We start from the raw sequence: 6,924 nt of genomic DNA on the forward strand, positions 1-6,924 counted from the left end.
TCATCCGGAAAGAGTTGGAGATCTATACAGAATCCCATGGTCCTACACAGGACGTCCGATTCGATTTTTCTTTGATGTTACCGAGCTCTACGGCATCGCAAATACTTCAACGTATTGTACGCGCGATTGAGCCTTCTCCTTTTTGTACTAATTGTAATATTAATAGTATAGACCAGATTCCATTGGAACACGCACCCGTGGAACCATATTTAGATAAGGACGAGACGCCTAGTACCGGCGGCAGGCACACTCCTCCCCGTCGGACCGGTTCTCCTCCTATCTTAACTCCGCGTACCTCTCCTCGGAATAAGAACCCTTCCCGAAGCGGAAAACAATAAGTTGAAGGTACACGCTGACCGAATTAAACCCTCTATCGCTAGAGAAGAATTTGAAGTAAGCAAAGAAATAGAGGAAGAACCACCGGAAAAACAAGGTAAGGGCGATGACGACGAAATGCAAGCCATGGGACAAGACATGACATATATCGACCCGTGGGATGAATTCATTTTAAGCTCCATCCCAGAACAAATTTCAGAAGAACAACTAGAACAGGAAAGCGAAGGTGAAGATGGAGACTTAGAGAGCGAGAGCGGAAGTTCCGAAGAGGAAGTTACTGAGATAACTCCTCCCTATGCACTACGCAGTCGAGGTCCCGTACCCGAACAACCTTGGGTGATGCCTCGACCTAGTAGGAGTCGAATACCACGCTTTGTCTCTCCGAGTGTCCATCGATCACCTTCACTTTGAATTTTGGGTCCAGGGAGACAAAATATAAATAGGTAAGACATTATACTACTTATCATCTTATAAATACTTTTTCAAACTTTTCTAGAAAAACGTAAGAAGTGAATGGATAAAAAGAAGCCACGGCATAAGATAACAAGTATTAAAATTTGAGATGAACTGCTTAAAATTTAGTTAAATCCTAGGTATATTACGCCTTATATCCTCAAAACCACCAGGACTAGCATCCGAAATCCAAAAAGGGAACTAGTTTTATGTGCCAGAGAAATCTTCCCTTTTCTAGCTAGAAATTAATAGCTGGGTTGTCGGTTACTTAATTAATAAGTGCTAATTATGAATTTTCCTCATTTTTTTTTTTTAGGGAAACCTTATTAAAGGACTAAATATTAAAGTCTTACTTTTATTTTAGGGTTTGTAAGGGCAGTAGTAGCAAAATTTTTATTAAAAAGAGGAAAAAGACCCCGTGCCCTATAGGAAAGTAAGGACATCTCGAAATGAACCAAAAAGGAACCTCTTCCTATTTCCCTACTAACATACAAGAAGCTTGTCATCTCTTTGCAGAAACGCAGCGGAAGCGACGGGAGATCTATACAGAATCCCATGGTCCTACACAGGACGTCCGATTCGATTTTTCTTTGATGTTACCGAGCTCTACGGCATCGCAAATACTTCAACGTATTGTACGCGCGATTGAGCCTTCTCCTTTTTGTACTAATTGTAATATTAATAGTATAGACCAGATTCCATTGGAACACGCACCCGTGGAACCATATTTAGATAAGGACGAGACGCCTAGTACCGGCGGCAGGCACACTCCTCCCCGTCGGACCGGTTCTCCTCCTATCTTAACTCCACGTACCTCTCCTCGGAATAAGAACCCTTCCCGAAGCGGAAAACAAANATCACTGTAAGGCAGTAGTGTTTCCCGTCAGCTGGCGGAAGTGGTCCTATCATGTCCATGTGAAGATGGGAAAATCTTGCTTCTGGAAGTGTAAACTTCCCTATTGGTGTCCAGGTGTGGCGGTGAATTTTCGATTTCTGGCAGGGGATGCAATGTTGTGTCCACTGACGGATGTCCTTCCGCATGCCCAGCCAATCATAACGGATTGAAATTAGCTTAGTGGTTGCTGTTGCTCCTGAATGAGAAAGTCCATGTAGGTGATCGAATATGATTTGTCGGAAATTATGCGGCACGAAGGGGCGAGGTATTCCGGATGATGTGTCACAGTATAGGTCAATTTTGTTAGGTGGAAAGGATTTCAGCTCTAATTTGAGTGACATAGGATCCTTTAACAATTGATGAAGTTCCGAATCTGTAGCTTGCAATATGGCTAGCTCTCGGAAGTCTAGAGGGGAAGCAGAGGTGATAAAATCTATCTCGATGCGAAAGAGAGAGTCTGCTATTGTGTTGGCTGTGCCCGGAATATGACATATGTCCGTAGAGAATTGGGATATAAAATCAAGATGCCGCATTTGTAGTGGTGAACATTTATCTGGTTTTTGTTTGAAGGCGTATATAAGCAGTTTTTGATCCATGTAAATCATGAATTCATGGCCTTCTAACATGTGGTGAAATCGTTTTATTGACGTGTATATTGCCAATAGTTCTCTATCATAAGCTGACCAGTTGCGTTGGTTTGGTGCCAGTTTTGCTGAGATAAAAGTTATGGGTTCCCATTTCCTGTTGTATTGCATCAGTGCTCCTCCAACTGCTGCATCTGACGCATCTACCCATATGCATAGTTTAGCTCCAGGTATTGGATGGTGGAGAAGTGTGGCTTTGGCAAGTGCTTCCTTAGCTGATATAAAGGATTGTTCTGCCGCTTCTGACCATTGCAGAGATCGTGATTCTGCTTTCCGAGTGAGTGATGTACGTTTCTCGTTCTTTTTTCCTTCTAGTAGCTGCACTAGCGGGGTGAGGATGTGTGCCGCTCAAGGGATGCATCTCCTGTAGAAATTTATTATACCTAAGAATCGTCTAAGTTGAGTGAGAGACGAAGGTTTGGAAAATTCTCGGATGGCTCTGACTCTATCAGGGAATGGTTCCAGACCCTTTTCCGAGACCTTGAATCCGAGAAATTCGATTGATGGTATGCCGAAGGTACATTTTGACAGATTTATGGTCAACCCATATTCCTGGAGATGTTGGAATAAGGCGCAAAGATGCGAGATGTGTTCTTCCTGGGAGTGTGATGCTATTAGTATGTCATCGATGAAAGCATATGTGAAAAAGAGTCCTCTGGTTACTTCGTCGATGAACCGTTGAAATGTTGCGGATGTGTTGCACAATCCGAATTGCATCCTGGTACTCTCGAAAAGACCAAACGGTATCATTATAGCTGTTTTGTGCACATGCGGTGGGTAGATGGGTATCTGATGATAGGCCTTGATTAAGTCTATGTGAGAGAAGATTTGTGTTCCGTGCAGTTCCGATGTGAAATCTGCGATGTTTGGAACATCGTATCTGTCCTTTATGGTTTGTGCATTTAGAGCACGATAATCTCCTACGGATCGCCAATCCAAACTGTTTTTCTTGGTGACCATGTGGAGTGGTGATGCGTAATTGATTTTTGATGTTCGCATATGGCCAAGAGCTATCATCTTATCGAATTCGGCCTTAGCGATTTTAAGTCTATCGAGTACTAGGTGACATGGTTTTGCAGTTACGGATGGACTGATCATTTCTATATGATGTACTATGTTGTGTTTTACGGGTTGATAAGGACATGGAGGTCTGGTGATCTCAGGAAATTCTTCCAATATCTTATGATATATGGAGTCGTTGGTTGTTATTTCAATAGAGTGGATGAAGGTTTCTAATAATCTGCCTGGAGAGTTCACCTTGGTCTGAACGTCTGTGAGACACTTGTGTCTAAGATTCGGTACCAAATGGAAATGATACAAGAAATCTGCGCCTATTATTGCTGTTGACATGTTGCCAATAAGGAATTTCCAGTGAAAAATTTTCTTTAATCCAAAATTGAGAGTGAGTGTTCGTTGGTCGTAGACATGAATTGCAGTTGTGTTTGCTGCCATCAAGGTCATTTGAGATGTGCGTTTCTTTTGAGACGAAGAGGCTGGAAATATTGATACGTCGGAACCTGTGTCGACGAGAAAGTTTATGTTCGTTTTCTTGTCTAGGATGAACAGGCAATGAGATTGTTCCGACAAAGTGCATGTCACCTCTACGCTTCGCCGATCTCGTTTGTTGGAAAAACTACACAGAGGAGTACATTTTTTGTGCCTTTGCGCCAAAACGGTTGTGGTACCAGTAGTAGTTGTTGATTCTGTGGTGAGTTGAATTGTTGCGATGTCCTGAACTGCTGCGGGAGCGTCGATAAAAACGCTCACTGCGATCCTGACGTGCTTGCATTAGTTGATCGATTCGCTTGTTAAGTTTATCTATTTCGACTAGTATTTTGTTGGTTACAGTATCGGGTTTCTCAGGTTGCGATACTGAAGCTATCGTTGCGGGGGTTACTTCCACCATGCGGTCCGCTACCTCCACTGCTTTGTCTACGTTGAGTGGGGTAATGGCGGCTACGATAGATTGGACGGAAGTCGGAAGGTGTTGTATGAATAATTCTAGTATAACTGCATCCGGGATTTGAAAATTTTCGCCCGACGCTTTAGAACATGTAGTAGTTCGGAGGATTTGCAATTTGTTCTCTGGCCAATAGTTTTCGTAACTCATGTTGAGACGATTCGCCAGATCGTTTAATAAGTTCCACCTTTATGTGAACGTACGGGTCTGTATGGTCTGGAGAAATAATAATGTCTCTAACTATTGATGCGACTTCCGGTGGTAAATGGGCTACATAGTTGAACTTTGTGGCACTTTCCGTGATCGGTTTTGGAGATCCTAGCGCAAATGTGCTTTCGCACATGTGGAACTATAAGGCTGGGTTGGAAAAGTTGTATGCAGGGATTTTTACAGCTCCAATCTCGGCCATGATCTGTCGACTGATGTCTTGAGAAAAGGAAAACGGAGTACCTGATGAAGGCTCCAATGGTAGTTCTTAGTCTAATTATGTTCTTAGTCCAGCTCACCAATGTGGTTTTTGGGTGTGGTTGTTGCCTTTATCTTTCATCGCTGCGAGTGGAAGAAACGAACGAAACGAGATCATAACAAAAACTAAACTTTTGTTGTTCTTCTCACGTACTTGGCACTGCACGTCTCGATGACGCGGCTAACAAAGATAACTGGTTTTCGATGGTCTTGTGGGGTGAGTTCGAATTTATTCCAGGAAGTGATGACTCATACACCCAGGGGTAATTGCTTGTATTCTACAACCATTAAGAGTACAGATGTGAAGGGCGGCATTCGCCACAATAAGGAAGCTGTGTTTCTGTTATAAGCCGACTTCCAGGGGCAATCAGTTAATTGCGCATCAGTGATGGTCTAGAGTCCACTCATATTCGTTTGTTCGATAAGCCAGTAAAAACCATAGACTTCTCTAAATGTATTTTTAATATCACAATTACATTCTGAATCGCTAACCACAATATAAGGGCTACAATTACAAATAAAATAATAAAAACTTACTTGGTGAAATAAAATGTATGGTGGATATACATACCTGGTACAAAATATTCTTCAATTGTATGAATATACTTTTTAAAAAAATTATAATTAAATATAGCTTTGTAAAGAAACATACATAAAAATAACATAGAATATTCTTTACTTTTTAAATCTTAAAACAATCCATTTAGTCAAATAGCTCCCAATGAATGGCTAATGGATGGAATCAGAGTAGGTTGCAGTGACTGCTAAATCCCGAGAGTGCCAATACTGGTCAAAGTCAAATGCCTCTTTTGTCACATCACTAGTATACCTCAAAGGATGTGACAGGGTTGTTGTAAATTTTAAACATTTCTCGCCATAGCTGTAAAAATCTAAATATGTTAAACTTAATAGATTTTTCGCCATTTGTTTTCTAACTAATTCATTTTAAGACCAGGTATCCACGATAATTTCCAAAATTTACTCTGAACTGGAAAAATGTTTGTCTTTATTACATTTAATATTACAAAGAAATCAGTCCCCACTGTACTCGGCTAGAGATTGGTTCGGTTAAGCTTTTGTTTAAGTAAAATTTCGGCTGTTTCATCAGGGTTTTATTGTCCCTAATTCCCTGATCTCTTAATTATTTAACTACTTCTTAAGTAGAAATAAGTCGAAACCAGTTAATTTGTACTCAAATATTTGTAGTCTTGGGAAAGAAGTGGAAAGACAAATTTTTGACAACGAATATATAAATCATAAATTCAAGGAAAATAAATTCTATAGCTTTTTTTGTACCTTGTGCATCTCATTCATTACATTTAGTTGTAAATGTTGCTGCCAAAGTAACAGTTAATTTTTTAACATTGTACAAGAATTGGGCACATTTTTTCCTGCATCTCCTTATAGATGGGATATACTAAATCGTAATATCACTAGTTTAACATTAAAATCTGTAAGTAATGCAAAATGGCAGAGCAGAATAAATATATCAAATATTTTAATGGAATTTTTAAAACTCCTGTCAACTATGCAGAATTATCATAAAAACGTACCAGTAAACTCCTGTCAGTTGGGTTAAGTTATAAATAGACAGCGGACATATAGGCCCTTAAAATAAGCTCTTAAATTGCATCGTTTAGGCTTTATAAACAAAAAATAGACAGTCAAAATTTGCACAATGAACAATTAACGTACTTATCAGGACGATGAATTTTATTTAACATATGTATTCCAAACAAAAATGCACGTATTCAGAATGATGCAAACACAAAGGTAGACAAACAATTATCTTTACATTTTTTATTCACTCTGTTTCCCATAGTTAGCTTCATAATATATTACAAGCACTTTTTCCAAATTTTCAATAGAAAAGTTGCAACGTTTGTCACTGAGAATTAATTTATATGCAGAGAAAGAGCATATAATCCGTTATCTTCAGTAGATGTTGAACACATCTACTGAACAATATTTCAATGGACAATATTTCAACCTTGGAAAAAGATGAACTGGGAATTCACTTCCAGTTTTGCTCTTCTTTCCTGCCAAAATATCAGCCACAATAAACAAGCACTTTAATCCAAGTCGCTTTCAAAGCACTGCTTTCAACTCTTTCTTCACTTTTTTTGCAGCAGTGCCTGGTGCATCACAAAGTTTCTTCTTTGCTCTGTTGA

The 6,924-nt window shown here is 39.8% G+C and overlaps 1 protein-coding gene and 1 pseudogene across 2 annotated transcripts in view; both read right to left on the reverse strand.

Moving 5' to 3' along the window:
• Positions 1–6,924, reverse strand: part of LOC111628006 (ras-related protein Rab-35-like) — a 97,146-nt gene that overhangs the window by 53,575 nt on the left and 36,647 nt on the right. The window lies entirely within an intron of this gene.
• On the reverse strand, positions 3,928–4,697 carry LOC111628005 (annotated as a pseudogene).

This window comes from Centruroides sculpturatus, unplaced genomic scaffold (genome assembly GCF_000671375.1).
Source record: "Centruroides sculpturatus isolate CEXI.00-Female unplaced genomic scaffold, Cexi_2.0 scaffold486, whole genome shotgun sequence".
Lineage (NCBI taxonomy): Eukaryota > Metazoa > Arthropoda > Arachnida > Scorpiones > Buthidae > Centruroides > Centruroides sculpturatus.